The sequence below is a fragment of the Simochromis diagramma genome, unplaced genomic scaffold, assembly GCF_900408965.1.
Source record: "Simochromis diagramma unplaced genomic scaffold, fSimDia1.1 OVJJ01000715.1, whole genome shotgun sequence".
Lineage (NCBI taxonomy): Eukaryota > Metazoa > Chordata > Actinopteri > Cichliformes > Cichlidae > Simochromis > Simochromis diagramma.
Window position 1 is genome coordinate 2,310,744 of NW_024387128.1, and position 21,090 is coordinate 2,331,833.

Here is a 21,090-nt window from a genome sequence, read left to right on the forward strand (position 1 = left end):
GCTCATAGGGGGTCATTTGATTATTGGGTTTTCTCTCTGTGTATTATTGTAGGGTCTACCTTACAATATAAAATGTATTGAGGTGACTGTTGTTGTGATTTGGTAGGGTCTACCTTACAATATAAAATGTATTGAGGTGACTGTTGTTGTGATTTGGCGCTGTATAACTAAAGTTGAATTGAATTGAATTGAACTTAACAGGGAGCTGATAAAGACAAGCCAATATGGCAGAAATATGCTCTCTCTTTCTAGTCCCTGTGAGTTCTCTCACTCCAGCATTCTGGATCAACTGAAGAATGCTGCAGGGTGTTTTTAGGACAGCTCAATAATAATGAATTTTAATATTCAAGCCTAAAAGCCCCCCCATTAATTGCTACCTTTTTGCTGGGGTCTTTTTGAAATTCTATTCACAGTCTCTATGGGGATAAGGTTATGAGGGCATGACAGGAGGAGAAAAGCTCCAGTGTGGCATGTCAGACTTCAACATCCTGGCACCTGGATAGTCAAGTTTTCATGGTTTCATATATTTAGCCACATTTCTAAAAATGAGAGCTGCTCCATCCAAAGTGAGATAAATCCCACCTCTATTAACAAGGCCAGGTTTTCCCCATAAAGTTAAAATAAAATAATAAGTTACTTGACATTTTCAACAACTCATGCTGCACAAAGTGCTTTAGAAACAAAAATGCAACTAAATTACATAAAATGCATGACAGTGAAGCAATAAAAACATAACAGAGAAATAATTATACAATAAGATAAAAAGAACTAAAAACAAGAACTAAGGCTGGTAAAACAAAAAAAAATGCTTTGAGTCAACATTTGCTAAAAGCCAGTCCATCAAAATGTTCAGTAGACATCTTCAGTAGAGATTGAAAATGTTCCAGTGTTTGTATAGATCTAATATTTAGCGGCAGACTTCCAGAGTCTGGGACCTGCCACAGAGAAAGCTCTGTTTCGGTGAGATTTAGTTTAGACCTTGGAATTGATAACACAGACCTCATGATTCTTTCTGGAGCATGAAGAGATAGCTCAGGTAGGTAAGAAAGGGCTCAGCTGTTTAGTGATTTTGTTTAGTGGGTGATCGTGGCTCAAAGAGTTGGCAGTTTGTCTTATACCCGGAAGGTTGCCGGTTCGAGCCCTGGCTTCACTTTTGTCATTCTGCCCCAGGGCAGCTGTGGCTAAAACTGTAGCTGCCTCCACCAGTGTGTGAATGTGAGAGTGAATGAATAGTGGAATTGTAAAGCGCTTTGAGGGCCCCGAAAAGCGCTATCTAAATGCAATCCATTTTTATTATTAAAAAAGTAAAAATTTAAATTGTGTCCTATAAGGATCAGGAAGTCGGTGTTGAGATGCCAACACTGGGGTTATATGCTCCTTTTGTTTCATACCAGTGAGGAGATGAGCAGCTGCATTTTGGACCACCTGGACACAATAAATAGAGGACTGGTCCAAACTAGAGATGGACCGATCCGATATTACGTATCGGTATCGGTCCGATACTGACCTAAATTACTGGATCGGATATTGGAGAAAAATAAAAAATGTAATCCGATCCATTAAATATCACGAAAGCACCTCACAAAACTTGCAACACGCCGTAACTCACCTCAGAATGTTAGCACGTCGGAGCAGTATGCATCACGTGATAGAGCGGCTGTGGCATGCGGGACCTGTCGGTGGTCTGGATAGCATTTGGAGCTTCGCTAGCAACCCGGCATTTCATCTCCGACAAAGTTATCCCCGAGAGAAGTAAAGCAAGTGTGTAAGTCCATCTCTGAATGTTTGTAAAGCATTCCTGCGTTAAGCTTAACAACTGATATATGGAGCGACTGCCTCTCTCTCTCTCTTGCTGCTACTTCAATCATGAAACTGCTTAATGATCAGCTGATCGGCTTTTCTGTCGCGAGTCCGTGTCTCTAGTTTGCTTTTGGCCCACTTTGCACCGGAAAGAGGAAACCAGCGGCTGAACAACAGCAGCACGTTTAAGCTTGATCAGCTGTTGTTAGAATTTATTTAATATTACTTTCTACTCGAGGATCTTTTTCTACGTAGCTGACGCTGGTAACTGTGCAGGGGCGGATCTAGCAAAGTTTAGCCAGGGGGGCCGATAGGGCATTAACAGGGAAAAGGGGGCACAAAGACATACTTTTCTTTCTTATTCTCATTTAAAATGTCTAGCTTTTAATAAATAATTATCTGACACCCAAAGTTTTAATTTGATGCAAAATGAATAGAAGTCAATTACTGTATATAGTAACTATTAAGTCTAATATACCCTAGTAAGCTATAGTACTTTTTCCTTTGGGAAGGTACCATCTGTGCAGTCTGCAATTTTGTTGAAGAAAGATGTTGAATCTATTTAATATTTCTTGAAAAATAATTGATTTCTGTGCATTTTTTTTCCACACTGCATCAAATTAAGGTTGATTACGTCGATTAAGCATCATGAGGTGGAGGGTGGTTCCCTATTTTTTATTTATTTATTTTTGTTGTTGCTGGGAGTTGGAACCCTATTAGTTAGGTTGCTTAATATTTATGCTAAGTACTCTTTAAAATACCAGAATAGGGAGGATGGTGTAGGTTTAAGTTTATTAGATTGATCAGTATTGCTGAACTATGAAATTTTTTTTTTTTGCATACAGGTATAACAGAATAGCTTTAGTGTAGTTGTTGTTTTAAACTTGAGTATGAAGTTATACAAAATGCAGCAAGATATTTAAAAAACAGTTTTGTTGATTAAAAAACACTATATCGGATTCATATCGGTATCGGCAGATATCCAAATTTATGATATCGGTATCGGTATCGGACATAAAAAAGTGGTATCGTGCCATCTCTAGTCCAAACCAAAGTACAGAGAGTTGCAGTAGTCCAATCTGCAATAGCACATTCAAAGACATTAGCTAGAAGATGGCTGAAGGCTGTCTCAGATAGATAAAACTAGATCAGACTACTGCACTCAGCTGCCTACACAGTTTAAAGGAACCATCAAGGTACATACAAAGTTTATAACATTTGACTTACAATAAGAAGATAAGGGGCCCAGAGCACTGTCAATTTATATACTAACAAAGTTCTTAAAAACGATAATTCCACAACAATTGTTTTCATTTCATTTCATTTAAAAAAAAAAGAAGGACAACCACTGTTTAAAATCTTCAAAGCATCACAATAATAGCTAAATGGAGTCTTTCTTTGTTGTTAAAGACAAATAAATCTCAATGTCATCTGCAAAACAGTGAAATAAAACCTTATAATGTGATCAAATAGAGCACAGTGGCAACATATACAGTACAAACAAGGCTGAAACCAAAATTGAGTCTGTTTAAAGCATGATGAGGTACATCCTGTATTTAGGGAAGTGTTAATTAATTTCTGGAAACAGGCCCAATAGCATGAAAAATATTTTTTACCAGATTTTGGGGGAAGACAGTCTCTGGCAGTGTGATGATCTTCGGTGATGAACTGCCATAGATAATTCATTCAAGGTCTCCACGACAGCTGAGCAACCAGGAGGAACACTGGGGTCTGAGGCGGTGAGACATAGAACCTAATGGTCCTAAATCATCCTTACTGTCAGTAAAAAAGGCCCAAAATTACTGCACATGTTTTCTGAAGGAACAGCACCAACATTATCACACAGACAAATAATACAAATAAAAACATTCAATAGAAGCTAAGAACCTGGGAATTCTAATTTTACAAAATTTGAAATGATCTCTATCCAGCAGTTTCAGGGGTCCTTCAATGTCATCTGCTCTAGCCCTGAGAAAACATTTTACTATGGCTGCTGGTATCTCTTACTTTACAGTTCTCAAAACTGTCACGATTTGCGAGGCAACCATGTGGAAATGAGAGATGGACCCAAAATGCAGGCACTGGCTTAGATGGGATGAGTGAGCTTTATTTATACGTGGTGATAATACAGACTGAGCAGAGATGGGAAGGACGGAAACTAAGGAATCACCTAAACTGGGAATATCTAACAGATCTGAAACCATGACATTCCATCTAAGCTGCGCGCGTGCGCAATTGTGCACTGCTGGCACGGTCTCTGTGCACAGAAAATCTGAGTTGCGCACAAAAAAAACAAAAAACCCCCAAAAAATGACCTGAATTGAAATTAAAATTAAAACTTCAACAATTCTGTTTCGCAGTGTTAGTCAGTAAGTGACTGGCTGCTCCCGTATGGGATTAGAACGATGCCACCTTATCCCATAGTCCAGCCAATAATGCGATTCACATTCGTATATACGCAGCTAATCAACGTCGTTGACAGGCTATGACAGCGTCCTTATGTGCCAACACCAGTGTTTTAGCTAGCAAAGCGATGTGGCTGATGTGGAGTGAAGCCACGTTAATGACAACGTGTACAACCATTGGAGATGTGAGCAGGACAGACGGAACAATTGACGGAAAAAGTGTGGACTTTACACCAGTTTTTTTTTGTTTTTTTTGTTTTTTTGTGTCCCGTTTGGATCTTTAGCCATCAGAATTGTTGTCTTAAGGCCAAGAAAGATGCCAAGCGGATTTATTTTACCAAGTGGATCATCATGGCCTTGCCATATTGGTCCATTTGATTGACCTTTATTATAATTATGAATTTATTTTATTTTCAGTTGCTACAAACGGGACAGACATGACTGGGGGATAGGACAGGGAGAAAGAATGAAAGAAAGAGAGGGAGAGAAAGAAAACCAAAGGGGAGAAGAGACGGTGAGAAGGGGGGGAAGAAAGGAAAAAAAAAAACAAACAAAACAAAACACCTGGGTCACCTGTATGGAGAAAAAAAACAGAAGAGAAAGCAAACAACAAAGAGCAACATAATAAAAAAAAACGGCACCATCACAATAAACTAGCTATCAGTAGATACTAAATAATAAACGATATTGTGCAGCACGCAAGATAGACAGCGCACAATGTGCTTTGAGGCAGCAGCCAAGACAGCTGTAGTCCGTGGTCCAGCTGTGCCTGAGTGACCGAGCCCCAGGCCGAGAGGCCGGGGGCACCCCACCTCCGAAGTGGCCCGAGCGAGCCCCAGGCTCCAGGCCCCGATAAGCGGCCGCCAAGGAGTGAGCCGGTGTGTACCCGGACGCCCACCCCCAGACACAAAGAACCACCAACGCACCGACACCTGAGGGAGTCCGCCACTGGCAGGGGAAGTGGTGGTGGGTGGAGATAGGCCTCCAAACCTTGGAGGGCCTGAGATGTCCCCAGAGAGGTGGCGTCTGATACCCAACCTGACATATAGACACAGACATACAGGCACACACAGACACAAACATCCATTCCCACCCTCATGCTCTCATATGCACTTACTCCACACTCAACCAACGTGGAGACAGACATAAAGAGACGCTGTACACACGATCACACTCCCCAAGCGTACTCTACGAACCGGGTCTAGGTACCCTTGCCCCTGGAGGGGGGAACTGCACCCAGACCCAGGTGGTGTTACCCTTTTCCCTGCGGTGGGGAGAGGCAGACCGCCCCGACTCCGCAGCAGCAGGGAGGCCCCACACTCCAGACCGCAGTCGGACGGCCAACTCCTCCTAGCCCCCCCGCTCCAGCAGGCCGCAGAGAACGGGGGTGAGAGAAGACTCCAAACCTCCCTCCACCCGCTCATTGTAGTGTTGATGCATGTGTGTTCTAAGGTGCAATTAAAACCCAGGAGGGCATGGAGCTACCTGCCAGAGAGCAGCAGGTAAGCGCATAGTCCCTCCTGCTAGCCCTCAATGTCTACGTGTATTCAAAATTGAGAGGTGGGCAACGACGCCAGCGGTGAGGTGTACACCCTGATGGTAATTTGGACTCCGTGTATCGTGCCCACCCCCAAGATCCTATATGTATGTGTAATGAGAGTGTGAGTAATGTGAATGTCTAAGTTGTGGGATAAAATTGAGGCAGAGGCAGCCAGAAGGGGACAGAGGGGGGGGGGTAGCCTCCTCTGCACCCTGGTGACATACCCCTACTCCAAGGCCCTGCTTGTGTGGGTGGTTGTGGTGGAGCGGGAAGAGGGAGGCAGCTGGAGATGGGGAGGGAAGGAAGGGAGGGGCAGGTGACCCCTCCCTGGTGCCAGCTCCCCCGCTGACCCCAGTAGGCACTCCCATACTCCGCGACCCGCCAGGGAAAGGGGGCCCAGGCCCATCCAGACCGGGTCCCAGCGCAGCAGCGCCCCCCGGCCCCACAGAGCCCAGGACAGTCCACCCAACCCCACCACAGAGAAAACTGCACCCACCCCACCATCCACTCATCTTCCAGACTGCATGAGACAATAGACGCCCAGGCTGAGATCTTCCTCCACCTCTCCTGTATCTCCCCCTCCTGCAGAGAGTTCCTGAGGAGAGGAAAGCTCCTGCAAGGTGTGACAATCTCCCCCACCAGTTGAAGAGCCCCCCAGGTGGCTCAACGCACCGGCGGCACCCTGCGCCAGGGATGGGCCCCCATGCACCCACCCGCCCACAACCCCGGCAACACACAAACCAGGACCCAAGGCCCCGAGGCCCGGCCAGGGCCCCAGCCCAGAGACGGAGCGCCCCCAGAACCTCACGCCCATCCCGGACCCACCCAGGGGCAGACAGGCTACCAGGTCAGTAACCCACGTCCGTCAGCACAGACCCTCCCCTAGCCCCGCTGCACGCAGCCACGAGGAAACAGTCACCCGAGAGCCAAAAGAGCCCCCAACTGGACATAACCGCTACCCCGGGTTGAGCCCCCCAAGGAAGATGCCTCCAGGGAACCCCCCGACGCCCTAAGCCTGTCCCTACCCCCACACCAATCACAACAGCGAAGGCGGGACCAAACTATGACCCCCCACCCCCACTAGGTGATGGAGCTGATCAAAGGAGCCCAGAGCAATTGATCTGATGTGGTGGCAGAGGCTGTATCAAGACTAATGTAATCTAATAGATAATTTCTATATTGGTCAATCTTAAGATTGTTTTTATTTTTCCAGTTCATGAGGACTGTTTTCTTGGCTATGCATAGGGCAGTGAAAACCATATGGGCTATATTCTTTTCTGAAGTGACATTATCTAAGCTGCCCAACAAACACACTAAGGGGGAAGTTGGAATGTTACATTTCAGACACTTTGATAAGTCTTCACATATCTCGCGCCAAAACTTCTGCACTGGTGGACAGAACCAAAGAGCGTGAATGTAATTGTCTGGTGTATTGCCTTGACAGTGTGAGCAGTTGTTGGGAGATGTAAAGCCCATCTTGAACATCCGATGACCTGTATAGTGCACTCTATGTAGTATTTTGTATTGTATTAATTGCAGACTGGGATTTTTAATCAATTTAAAGGTTTTTAAGCATACCTGAGACCAGAAGCTTTGGTCTAAACTGACTGATAAATCTGCTTCCCACTTTGCAATAGGAAGGGATATTGATTCATCTAATTTAGAAAGTGTTCTGTATATTTTAGATAATAATTTGGGGGATTTAAGAGTAAGGAAATGTGCTGCACTTGGTGGTGTTTGTAATTCAACTTGACTGAGGTTAAATTTCTTTTTTACTATGGATTTAATTTGTTGATATTCTAAAAATCTTTTCTTGTTGATCCCATATTGTGCAACTAGTCTGTCAAATGGAATAAATTCTGTTCCCTCTAATATATGTTCTAAGTATTTAATTCCTTTACAACTCCATTCTGGGAAATTAATCATATTATTGTTTTGTAATATGTCAGGGTTATTCCAGATAGGTGTACGTTTGCATGGGATTAATGAAGACTCCGTTATTTTTAGAAACTCCCACCATGCTGTCAGAGAGAAGCTGATGTTGATACTTTTAAAGCATTCACGTCTTTTGATGTTTGAGCTAATAAATGGTAGGTCTGAAATCTCTAGATCCTTGCATAGTGCCTGTTCAACATCTAGCCAGGGCTCATCTAAGAAGGTATGTTTTGACCATTCTGAGATGAACTGAAGCCTGTTGGCTAAGAAGTATTGGTGAAAATTAGGCAGATCTAATCCTCCTCTATCCTTGGTTCTTTGTAGCGTTTTTAAACTGATACGCGGGGGTTTATCTTTCCAAAGGAATTTGGAAATATATGAATCCAGAGATCTGAACCAATCTTGTGATGGTTTGTTAGGGATCATCAAAAATAAGTAATTTATGTTTGGCAAGATCATCATTTTTATAGTGGTGACCCTTCCCATGAGTGATATGGGTAAAGATTTCCATCTAGTCAGATCGCCTTCTACTTTCTTTAGAAGTGGGATGTGGTTTAATTTAGTTAAGTCTGAAAGCTTAGGAGAAACATTAATACCTAAATATTTAATATTTCCGGATTGCAGTGGGGCAGAGGAAGAATTATGGAAGGAGCAGTTAATGGGGAGAACTGTAGATTTTGGCCAGTTAATTGAATAATCTGAAACTCTTGAAAACCAGTTTATTAGAGTAATTACCTCAGAGAGGTTGGTTTGTGTGTTTTGCAGAAAAAGCAACACATCATCCGCATACACTGAAAAAAATATGTTGTTGGATTTACTTAATTCAATGGTGGACATTTGTTGCACACAGATGTTTTGCTTTGGCAGCAACTTAAACAATTGAGTTAAATTAACACAATTTATTCATGTTCAATAAACCTGTGCAATTTGTGTTGATAAAATGTGACTTAAACATGTTTTGATGAAGTAATTTGAGCTCTTGGAATATTTTAATCCTTCACAATTTTTTCACTTTATCCCAACACCATTCAATAACTTTTATCCAATACTACTTGGTCACTTAAATACTACATGTTATCTTCAAATTACATTTTGCTATTATATTCTAGTATCAAATACACAATTTTCAAATGGAGGCCTTATAACAGATTGTATTGTTCTCTTCCAAGATGGTTGCTGGCATCCACCACACTCAAAAAAATGAAACGTTGACTTTAATTAAAATTATTTTGTCAACAGGTTCCACGAAATTGAATTATGTTAGTTTAAAGCAAAAATCTTTAGTTCATCTAATTTAAAAAAACTACTTAAGATTAACAAGACATATTTAAGACTAACTAAATCAAGTTATGTTGTATGAACATAGATGATATATTTACAGGTTAGATAGTTTAGATTAGTTACTTCAACACATTTCTTATTTGTGGCAGTAAAATGTTAAATTTAAGTTAGATTAATTCAAATATTATATTTTCAGCCACCTTGTGCTTTATTAATTAGTTTTACATAAATTTATTTTGTCAACAGGTTCCACACAAATGAATTAAGTACATCCAACTTATTTTTTAAAATTTCTTTTATTGCCAACACATTCAGTGAGCATTGTGTAAACCCAGTCCAAAATAAAACACAACAGCTCATTAGGGTTAGTAATTAACAGTATGTAGACAGATGCAACATCACGACTTTAAATTAAATGTCTGTATCTGCCAGAAATAAAAGAGAAAAAAAACCCATTGAAGATCACATAACACATTGATAAGATGACACTTGAGTTATGCACATGTGATGCTAGTAAGGTCTGTGGAGTGTTTTTTTCTTTTAGTGTCTAAAATGGATAGCAAAGTTGCTATATGCAATGATTGCTTAGGGTCAGTCCAGTAACACAACGCCAATGAAGTGCTTTCCTTTAACAATGCAAAGTGAAGTGTCCACCTCAACAGCCACAATTAAAAAAAAAATTAATGTAATAATAATGATAATAATAAATAGTCCACTGATATTAGCAATCAAAGAAAATTATATCACCATCCCAAATAAAACTTTAATAAAAACATGCCAACATTATGGTCTAACAATAAAACAGCTTGTCAGCGTTCAGTTTTTTGCAACAGCACAGCAGTAACCATTTAACACTTGCCACTGTCAACGTTTATTTTACCAGTGTTTGGGCAAAAAGCTTGAGTTGTAAACATTTTAACATGGAAACAATTGTTCGTCTTTAAAAGTCCGCAAATTATACATTCATCCTGCATTCCTAACTTACCCTTATTCTTAGTATGTATTGCAATTACCTTTACAATGCACACAATGTAACACAAACTGAATATGAACATATTTCCACCTCATAACAATATGCCTTGAACGCTAATATACACACCACCCTTCAACATTTCTGGTGCAGTATCATCTCTCAATTAAATCCTTTAAATCTCAATACTTTTGATGGTCTCTTACTAGCCCCCCCACAAGAGTAAAATCTCTCAAATTGTAGTAGTTTACAAACTTTTCAAAATGTTCTAAATTTCTCTTAAATGTAATTTTCCCTTTATCTGTCATTTACAAATTACCATTTTATTCCCATTCAGCCTCCGAAAAACTTCTGTCCATCTGACAGAACATTCATCATCCAAATTAAGGGTTGGCTTATTCATTCAGTTTATTCTTGAGCAACTGTACCTTGGTCAAGAGTCTGCTGACGTACAGATGAAGGAAGAGCTTCTGAAGTACTTCAAAGAAAGCTTTCAGTCTCGAGGTTAACTGAGATTCAGTGCATATATCCCACCCATTAAGAGTGCACATGCAGAGGCCAGGTCTTCCAGGTCATGCAGGACACACTAGATGGTTATACCCACATCGGCTGGAGGAGTGCTGGCATCAACTCTTTCGATGGTAAAGATAGCAAGGGTAATTTGTTCCAGCTCCCTCTGAACAGCTGTAGCTTAGACACAAAAACATAGAAAAATGGCATCCAGTTTTAAAAAAAGAAAGAAAAAGGGCCAAAGCTACCCTTTAATGACGTAAACACAATATTAGGAACATGCACCCCAGTGCGCCACTATTTTAGACTACAGATTCAACGATGAATATAAATAGTTTGGGTATACAAGAAGATTCCCCAAAACATTTAAACAGGTTCCATGCAAATTACAACAACAACATTACAACATGCAACAACATTAGTTATTCAAAATTTGGTTTAATACAGATAAAAAACTAAACTAAAATTACCAACCAATTATTCTTTGAAGAGGATGCTTGGGTCTTCATTCAGGTAAAAAGGTAGTGCCCTGAGGACACACTCCCTCCCCTTTTCAATAGTTTCCTTCTGTAGAGAGTGGCAGAGATACAGGAAGAGAAAACAGATATACTTTAGGATGACACAAACTCACATTATACGTAAAATGAATGACATATCCACTGCACAGATAGACATGAACACAAGACCAACTAATCATCACATGGACATGAATAGTTAACCTGTTGGGCAGGGTTTCCACCACATTATATATGTCCATAATGGAGGTATAGACAAACTAATACATCATCTTCTTTGCATTCAAAACATAACATAAAAACATTCACTTCTGGTTTAAGCTAAATTGACGGATCAGATTTTACATATGTTTAGGTAATTTAAGTTTTCCAACGTTTTGAGTACCAAACTTTGTCTTGCTTAATATAAATGTAAGTGCACTGTGCAGCTACCATACACTAGCTGTTTAAACTTGAAAATGATCTTATTAGCCATAATATTTTGCTACCAACAGAATAACGCACCTGTGTGGCAGGGGCCAAAGTTTGTCTAATTTTCTTCCCTGCAACGCCTCCTTTTTTCTTGAAGACTTTTATGAGCTGGTCAGTGTATTGGTCAAGTTGTGTAAAAAGCCTTGGAACAAGTGGAGCAGTAGTAATCCTCACATATTCTGCTTCCACCTGAAAACATGTCAACAAACACAACATACTGTACTGTAAATATACATACTATATGTACACATATACATACTTTATAACTAAAACTAATGTAGAAAGACCTCATTAAAGCTATAATTTTAACACAAACATTTACACAAAATGCTAAAGGAGCCATTACAGCTTTTATTATATTTATATTATATTTATTTATAAGTTTCAAAAAATACTGATCACAGCTGATCTGAAAAGAATTTCATGCCTCAGGCCCTTGAACTGCAACCTTTACAATGGTTCCGATGTGGAGAAGAAATAACAGGGGCATGGGATGGGTCACTAAAGAAAACTTAACTTATAAAACAGTTTTGTTTTTAAAAGTATAACAGTTCACATACCACATACAAGCTCAGCAGTACCACATACACCACATCAGTATAGGAGGGAGCAGGTAAAGGCAGGATCTGAGATTTATAAAGTAAAACAAGAAATTCATTACTTAATTTCAAGAAGCAAATTATTGTTTGAATTACAACTAAATAAAATACTACTCAGAAGAAAAGCAAGAGACTGACACTGCCATGTGCTAACTTTCTATAGAAGCAATTATCACCAGGTCTGTCGACCTCCATTGTCTGTCCACTCATATGTCGTGAATAATTTTATTTAAAAACTTAAGTGTGTGATTTAACAAACTGTAATTTATAACTATGTTGATATGTATAACTCCGCTAGGAAACATGCTGTATTTACAGACCATTTTTACATAATACAGATTACTGATAGAGCATAACAATGGTGTCACAGTGGCTTTCGCCCTTGACTTTTTGGATTTTAAATGTCACTTTATGCTATCCTTGCTATCCTATTCGATATTTCCGACTCTCGGATTACAGAAAAGGAATCCCAAGAAAGCAAATGGAAAAATAACCCCTTGAAAAAATAACCCCATGAACCCCTGTAGCTAATCCCTTAATAAAACAATAAAAATGTTTCTTACACAGTCCACAAAATAAGCATGTCCAGGACCCAGTAAAACTAATGTAGAACAAGCGCACGCAAATGATATATCATGTCTTGTAAGACAAACGCAAAATATAACCATGCTCGACATGTAGATACTACACAACATAGTCAAAGAAAAAAATGGTCTTACCTCTCAAAGAAACAGCAGCTTGGCGCCAAAACAGCGTTTTTCAATTAAATTTGAAGTCTTGCGCATGAGCAGGCACAAGCCGTGAAACCTTCTTGTTCTGCGCGGTTTCATTACAACTGTTTTTGCATTACTGCCACCTTGTGGATATACAAGGTATATCGATCCTAATTGACTTAACTTAAATGTTATGCCATCAAGTAACACATTAGTATTATGTACGTTGAATAATAGACACAATTACATAGACTTGATTAGTAAAACATATGTTAACTTAACAAAAACATATATTTTAAGTAAAATGAAAATAAATAATTAATATACACTGAACAATCCACCTCATTCATTTTTTTGAGTGCAGTAACCTTTAAAAACAAAATGTCTAATTTCACTGCATTGACAGTAGGTAAAGAATTAAACTGACATTACTCCTCCACTGAATCTATATAAATCAACAGTTAAATAATGTCAGTTCTTCCGTGTTCTCTGGAATCAATCACAGCAAAGAAATTAGACTGTTTCTTTTGAAAAATGTTACAGGACAATACAAAACATTCTATTTAAGGCCTCTGACGTCAAGATTCAGTTAAACAACAATTATAACTAAACAATTTGAGGAAATGTTAGTTTCCATTAACATTAAATTAGGTTACTGAATTGGCAAACACCTTCCTATTAACATTACCCATTTTACCCCAATAACTAAAGAAATTAGCACTTGCAGGTCAAAAACTTTATTCAAGAGACACAAAAATAAGATTGATACAGTGACTGTCAAAAATTACAGCACTGATCATACTGTGACATCTTGGTTCAAAACAGCATACTTAGAAATATTCAACGTTCTTTACTTCAACTAAATGAAACTGAAAATACCATTTCACACGACCCATATGGGATATTTAGACTGTATAACTGTTCACGCTACATCTCTTCACTAGTAAAAGAAAGAAAAAATACAAACAGAAATTGAAAAATGCTGCCAAACAGACAAACAGAGAACTTGTACAGAGCAAAAGGAAAAACAAACAACAACAACAAAAACAGCTTGTCCTCATGGCAGTTGCAGAGTATATAAAAATGAACCCTGCGATCTGTTCCTGGAATTGAGCTTCAAAAATGCAGCAGAACAAGTGTGAGATTTAAATGTCCTCTCACCTAGAGCTGATCACCTTGCATGCATAACAGTGAGCTTTCCTTGCAGGAGCAGTTTTGTCTTAGTTGTGAGCTTTTCTTGAGAGCTGAGTTGCATCCAACTCCATTACCACCCATTGAATCACCTCAAAAGTGTAGCAGAGCTGTGATGGGTAACTCATATTGAAGGAATAAAAAAGGTCCAAACAGCATGGCTACTGCAAAGGTCACGTTATCCAGATCTTGAAGAACTACTATACCCTCGATGATGATGCCAACATCAGAAAAGTCATTGCCTGGTGCATCTCTGGAGACAGATGTTCATTGTGGTTTTCTCAATCTGTGCAGTGGCCTCAGTCAAGTCCTGGTTAAACACAAAACATTTTTTTAAGATTCCCTTTTAAACTCATCTCTTTTGAATCTACCAGTTCTAATGTTAGAGTAATTTAAACCATAGTAAATAGCTATAGCCAAAGAGTGGCCTGCCATGCTGCCATTCATGGTCTAACAGAGTTTCTAAGAGAGAGTGAAAAACATAATAATTTCAAATGCTTTACATTAGTTTTTGTTAGAAAGACACCAGCCCATCAGAAATCCAGGTTATGTCACTCAGAAGATGTTAGAATTTAGACTTTCAGCCCCACAATTTGGTTAGCTGTTGGTCAGTTGGTCTTTTTTTTTTTTTTTCAAACAAAAGCTAATGTAAATATTGGGGGGATTTTTCTTTGTTCACTAGAATGACAAATTTAAAGTTTTTTCACACTGATGTGACCCCTAATACAGGGGTAGGGGTGGGGCCTCAAGGGCCGGCGGCCGAGTTCACTACTAGGCCTCATGTGAACTTCAAATTATTAAAGAGGACTACTGGTCCTAACCAGTCCAATGAGGATCAAGTGGATAACTAAATGCATTTTTAAATGTTGCAAAGCCACAATCTACTCATAAAACACTCACCATGAACTCCTGCACCAAGATGTTGCAATTGTCTTTCACACAGATGCGGAGCACTTTGATGAGACTCCCTTTGAGCATTAATGTCATCCTAAAGTATTATAACAAAGAAAACAGAGATTTGTGAACTTTTCAGTAGCACAGAAGAAAATGATCCCAGACAAAAACTTGACTTTTTAAACCAGTCAACATGCAACACCAGCATCTACAAAGCAATATCAAAAATTCCTGTTTGACATCAACTTTATGGATATATAGTTTCCAGAACATATATTTTTTAAAAAAGATAATTTTTTCTCAGTGGGCCAGTAAATGCATGACAAAAAAGAATGGCATCCTTTCAGTGGAATCAGTACTCACAGGTAATAGTTGACTGTTTCAATGGATGCAGCATAAAAATCTTTTACTGACCTAATGCAATACATATGCACTTTGTAGTTAAAGAATTTTAAAGTTCTTACTGTCATCATGGCAGCTACATCCTTTAGCTTTGTGCCCTGTTCCCCCGATCACTTTGCAAACACTTTCAGCAGACTGTCAGAGAGAAACTCAGCTCCGTCAGAAACCTTGACTGTAAAGGCATGGTTGGGATGCACTGGAATGCTGCATTTTATCTGAAATAACATTTTGAAAGTTTGAAATAACAGCAGGCACTGTGCTTGGTTAATCAGTAATGTTTTGTTGAATAAAAACTGTGTTTCCAGATCTTATGGGATTAAAAAAATCCAAAGATGTTTGTTTCTGATTTGCAACCCAAGAACCCACAAGTTACAACCTCATTTTAGTTCAAGTGTGCATTAATGTGAGTCCAGTAATCACCTTTCTGACAATACATACAGGTATAAGTTAAACCTATGGCAGATTTTGGATTTCTCAGTTGTTTTAATAGGGTGGTCTATTTGTGTATGCATGCACCTAATAGTTATACAAAACCTATTATAATTAAGTTACAGAAACCTTAAGCGAAAATAGAATATACTTTCTTACCATAACACCTTGAACCCACAATCCATCAGCTGACTCCTGGTGAAATGCAGAATAGATGTGGTCTCTCAATGTGCAGCAAAAAAAACAAAAAGAAAAGGACAGCAGGTGAGGGCAGGAGGGGTAGGGATGTAAGCTAGCATAATGCCGCTAATGATATTAGCTAAAGCTGTTCAATGTCCAAAATCTCACTAACACCACGGTGCAGTAAATACACAATGTAACTTAAGAGTCAGTTGGCAAATCTATTCACACAGAAAACCAAATTATGTTATGAGTGCCTCATAATTAGGTTTAATGTGATATTACGGCTCTTGTGCCAAAGACAAATTCAAATGAAAAAGCGCCAATTCTTTGACAACAGATAAAACAGCAAATAAGCTAATGGCTCTTTTTTAGCATGTTACATGGCGACACTCTAGACGTTTAACTACATTTGGCTGAAATATGGTAAATATTAATTCAAAAAATCAAGACATACCAAAAACGTAGAGTTGGCTGCTCGACTTGACTGAGATGGATGCCTTTTTTGAACCACGATCCAAAGCCCGCGAGATGAAATCACGCGTGGTTTCACGAGATTTAACGTTGCTATCTTATTGACTTACTTCACCTGAACATGATATGAACAATTTAATACACCCTTTCTGCATATCATGTAGTTTTTACACTATATAGTTACATTTATCTTTAAAACATGAGGTAATTGTGTTAAATACATGCAAGATGCTTACATAAATCCAAGAGATGGCCAGTCCCTTTTTTTCAGTGTAGAGACTGATTTTATGTTCTATGTTCTTACATTTTATGCCCTTAATTGTTGTAGCCTGTCTAAATGCTGCTGCTAGAGGTTCGATAAAAATTGCAAAAAGTGAAGGGGAGAGTGGGCATCCCTGTCTGGTGCCCCTCAGGAGACAGAAGCTGGAGGATGTCTGGTCATTTGTTCTGATACGAGCTGTTGGGGAATTGTATAATATTCTTATCCAGTTTATGAAAGAGTTTCCAAAACCAAATTTGTGTAAAGTTGCGAATAAAAATTTCCAGTTAACTCTGTCAAATGCTTTTTCTGCATCTAGAGATAATATTATGGTTTCGATGTTTTTATTGTATGAGTAGTCTATTAAATTAAGTAATCTACGAGTGTTTGTTGAGGAGTGCCGACCTTTTATGAAACCAGTTTGGTCAGGATGAATTAAGAGGGGGGTTATTTTCTCTAATCTCTTTGAGAGAGCTTTGCAGATTATTTTAAGGTCTACATTTAAAAGAGAAATTGGACGATAGCTTGAGGGAAATAAAGGGTCTTTGCCTGGTTTTAGCAGGAGACTAATGTTGGCAGAATTCATATTTGGTGGTAGTCTGCCATTTTCCTCGATTTCCTGCAACATTCCGTGGAATACTGGTGCCAGAATTGTCCAGAATTCTTTGTAGAATTCTGCAGGGAAGCCGTCTGGACCTGGAGCCTTATTATTGGGCATACTTATCAGGGCTTCCTGGAGTTCACTTGGCGTCAGTGGCAAATCCAGTTCCATTGCTTGACTGTCTAGTAATTTTGGGAGAGTTACGTTGTCAAGAAACAGATCAATTTCATTTTTAGATGGGTTTATTTGTGGTGAGTATAAAGTTTCATAGAAATCCCTAAAAATGTTGTTTATTCTTCCAGGGTCATATATTGTGTTCCCCGATAAATCTTTAGCAGCACATATAGTTGTTTTTTCTATATTTATTTTTAACTGGTTAGCTAGAAATCGACCTGATTTGTTACTGTGTTCAAAATTCTGCAAGCGAAGTCTTTGTATAAGGAATTGTGTTTTTTTATTAATAGTTTCATTTAATTCTAGTTTTGTCTTGCGTATTTTGTTCAATGTTTCCTGATCTTGGTCGCACGCGTAGGCTTCTTCTAGTGATTTGATGGTTTTTTTCTAATTCCTGAATATTTTTGTTTTCTTCTTTCTTTTTGTGTGATGAGAAAGAAATTATTTTACCTCTCATCACAGCTTTCCCTGCTTCCCATAGAACAGAAGCAGATATTCCGGGAGTGTCATTAAAGTCTAAATATGAAGTCCATTCCTTTTTAAAATATTTAATAAAGTCTTCATCTTTAAGCAATGATGTATTAAATCTCCAGTTTTTACTTGGCGTAGTATTATTCTTGTGCATTAGTGTTAAAGATACAGGAGCATGATCGCTGACAGCTATAGGATGAATCTCAGTGTCTGAAATGTCACTCAGCAGTGAGCTGCTGACCAGAAAATAATCCAGACGAGAGTAAGAGTGATGAACATGCGAGAAAAAAGTATATTCCTTACTGTTGGGGTGAAGGGAGCGCCATGCATCGCGAAGGCCAAAGTCGCTCATATACTGTTTGATTATATTTGTGGATTGCCAATTGCGCTGAGTTCCTGTTGTGTTGAGCCTATCCATTTCTTCATTTAGTCCAAGGTTGAGGTCACCGCCAAGAATGAGTGTGCAATCGAGGTGTTCAGAGAGTGCACTAAAAAATCCGTGGAAGAATGAGGGTTCATCAACATTTGGACCATATATACTTACAATACATAGTTTTTTGTTCAATATTGATAGTTTAATAATTAGAAATCTACCCAGTTTTTAAATTGTGTTGATCGGCCACGTAAAGCCAGAGTTATGATAAAAATATCTGCAATGTTTGGTTTTCTTCCTGAATACTGTCGTTGTTTATATTTACTGTGGGAAGAAACGGTAAAAACGGCGTTTTATAAAGAAAGCGCTTGACAGCACTCTTCGCCTGTGAGCAAAAACAAAACCAAAAAAACCCCACCCTTTCCTATTCGTCGAAAAATGTACCATGTCGACCAATCAAAAATGATATGGCAACATGGCATTTAGTTGTTTAGGAAGGGGGGAAGTTTAGGAGTGACGGTGGTGTTTTGAGATGTGAGAGACTTGAGACGTTTAGCGCAAATCTTGTGTAGTTAGTGTGTAGTGTAGTCAATAGTTTTGTTGTGTGTGTCAGAACAATGAGGCGACTACTGAATGTTACAGGTGTTACAGCAGTGATACATCTCCTGTTGTCAGGCCTGCAGGTGACCACAGTGCACACGTCTGCTGTTGCTCACAGTGGTCCAAGGGACCGCTCAGGGAGTTTCTGTGTTCGGTCAGACTCATGAAAAATTAGAGAGAACATTGCTCACAGGATGACTTTGCAGAGAAACGCAGACAGACCACTAACAAGCAGAAGAAAACACAGGGCTTAAATATGCACAGGAGCAATCAGGGAATGGGAGACAGGGGGGAAACACAGCTGGGAGAAATCAGAGCTCACGAGACAAGGGGAAGCAAAACCAGGCACACTACACACAGGACAGGTAGTCCCTGTCCTGATAGTCCTTGATAGTCTCAAGGTAAAACAGGAAATATAAAAGGTATGCACAGACACTAGCTTACCACTAAGACATCAAACATAGCAACAGGGAGGGAACACAGAGACATGGGACTAGGGCAGACACAAAAACACAGAGCTGAAGGAGCTCAAAATACAAAACCTGAGAACTAGAAATGCTAGGACAGAAACCAAAATATTAACAGTGACAATCCTGAACAACAAATAATCAAGAAACACAAATAAAACATTTACAAAACACTGGGTCACCGGCCCAGGTCCATGACAAAAACAAAACCAACAATAACCAGAGTCTGTTCCTTGGTGGGTGTATCGTGAAATGGGAAAAACTATTTGAAATGTGAACAGGTTGTTGGTGTACTGGGGCTTTGCGCAGCATCGACAATTTGCTGGGTGAGAGCTGCTCTGGTCAAGTCCCTGCTTATTTTTAAGAATACTGTAGAGCTCATTCTACTGGAACTGCTCTTCTTAGAGTGCCCAGTGACACTCTGTGCAAAGCGATGCAGAAGAGTTTTCCGTTCTACTAATATTGGACCACCCTATGTGACTGGCTAAAGGGCTTTTTGACTGGCAAGCCCCAGTCCATCAGGATCGGCAACAGGACTTCAATCAGCATTATTACAAACACTGGCGTCCCACAAGGTTTTGTCCTCAGCCCCATCCTCTACACCCTGTACACCCATGACTGTGTCGCCTCCAACAAAGACAACATCATTTTGAAGTTTGCGGACGACACTGCAGTGATTGGTCGCATCACTGGAGGGGACGAAGCGGCTTACAGGAGAGAGGTGGCCGGTCTGGTGTCATGGAGTGAGGACAACAACCTCACCCTCAACACTGACAAGACAAAGGCGATGATAGTGGACACGAGGAAGAAGTGGAGGCCTCACCCACCGCTGCCTTGAAGTGGAGAGGGTGAGCAGCTTTAGGTACCTGGGCGTCTACATCTCTGAGGACCTCACCTGGACACTGAACACCACACAGCTGGTCAAGAAGACTCAGCAGCGGCTGTATTTCCTGAGGAGGCTGAGGAAATTTGGTATGTCGGCCAAGATCCTCAGCAGGTTCTACAGCTGCATTGTGGAGAGCATCCTGACCAGCTGCATCACTGCATGGTACGGCAGCACTACTGCTATGGACCGCAAATGCCTGCAGAGAGTAATAACAACCGCGGAGAAGATCATCAGAACTCCGCTGCCCTCTCCGCAGAGCATCTACCATCGCAGAGTCCAGAGGAGAGCTGCCTCCATCCTCAAAGACCCCACACACCCCCACACGGACTGTTCACACTTCTGCCCTCGAGACGAAGGTTTAGAAGTGTGAAATCCAGAACATCTCAACTCAATAACTCCTTCTTCCCCACTGCCATCAGACTCTTGAACAGCTGACCCATTTTGAACATTAATAATAATTTTTTTTTGCACGTCTGGTCATCTTACATATTAAGCCAGCATATTAAGCTATAGCTCTTTTGCACACATCTGTTTCAAATCTCCATATTTTGTCTCCTTTTCTGTCTTCAGCTATTTATTTGTACTATTTGTATTTATATGCTCTATTTCTATTGTATATATTAATCGGCATCTGTGGGTGGACAGCAAAGAAAGAATTTAATTGCACAAAGAAATGCCTTTTCTCTTGTGACACATGACAATAAACACCTTGAATCTTGAATCTTACCTCTGTTTCGATGCTGTTGACCACCATGTTTTGCTTGATAGGCTGAACTACGGGGTGGGAGTATCTGGATCTGCTTTGAAGTGGCTCACATTGTATTTGTCTGAACTATACTTTTCTGCGGCTCGTCCTCTTCTCTCAGCTATGGTGTGACACAAGGTTCTGTATTGCATTGCTCAGATAGAGTAGAAAAGCCCTATATAAGAACCAGTCCACTTACCACTTA

At 39.8% G+C, this 21,090-nt stretch overlaps 2 long non-coding RNA genes across 7 annotated transcripts; both read right to left on the minus strand.

Moving 5' to 3' along the window:
- Positions 1 to 9,954: 9,954 nt before the first annotated feature.
- Positions 9,955 to 13,012, minus strand: LOC120743457. Of its 4 annotated transcripts, none has more exons than XR_005698206.1 (4): positions 12,746 to 13,012; positions 11,988 to 12,053; positions 11,461 to 11,616; positions 9,955 to 11,008 (listed from the first exon to the last, which is right to left on the minus strand). It is a non-coding gene; the product is annotated as an uncharacterized LOC120743457 (long non-coding RNA). The 4 variants fall into 4 exon arrangements; XR_005698205.1 differs by having other exon boundaries at positions 12,590 to 13,012; XR_005698204.1 differs by having other exon boundaries at positions 9,955 to 10,621; positions 10,916 to 11,008; positions 11,988 to 13,007.
- A 448-nt stretch (positions 13,013 to 13,460) lies between these two features.
- LOC120743456 lies at positions 13,461 to 16,585 on the minus strand. Of its 3 annotated transcripts, none has more exons than XR_005698201.1 (5): positions 16,546 to 16,585; positions 15,815 to 16,424; positions 15,289 to 15,441; positions 14,831 to 14,918; positions 13,461 to 14,240 (listed from the first exon to the last, which is right to left on the minus strand). It is a non-coding gene; the product is annotated as an uncharacterized LOC120743456 (long non-coding RNA). The 3 variants fall into 3 exon arrangements; XR_005698202.1 differs by lacking the exon at positions 16,546 to 16,585 and having other exon boundaries at positions 15,815 to 15,878; positions 16,293 to 16,508; XR_005698200.1 differs by lacking the exon at positions 16,546 to 16,585 and having other exon boundaries at positions 15,815 to 16,508.
- Positions 16,586 to 21,090: the final 4,505 nt, after the last annotated feature.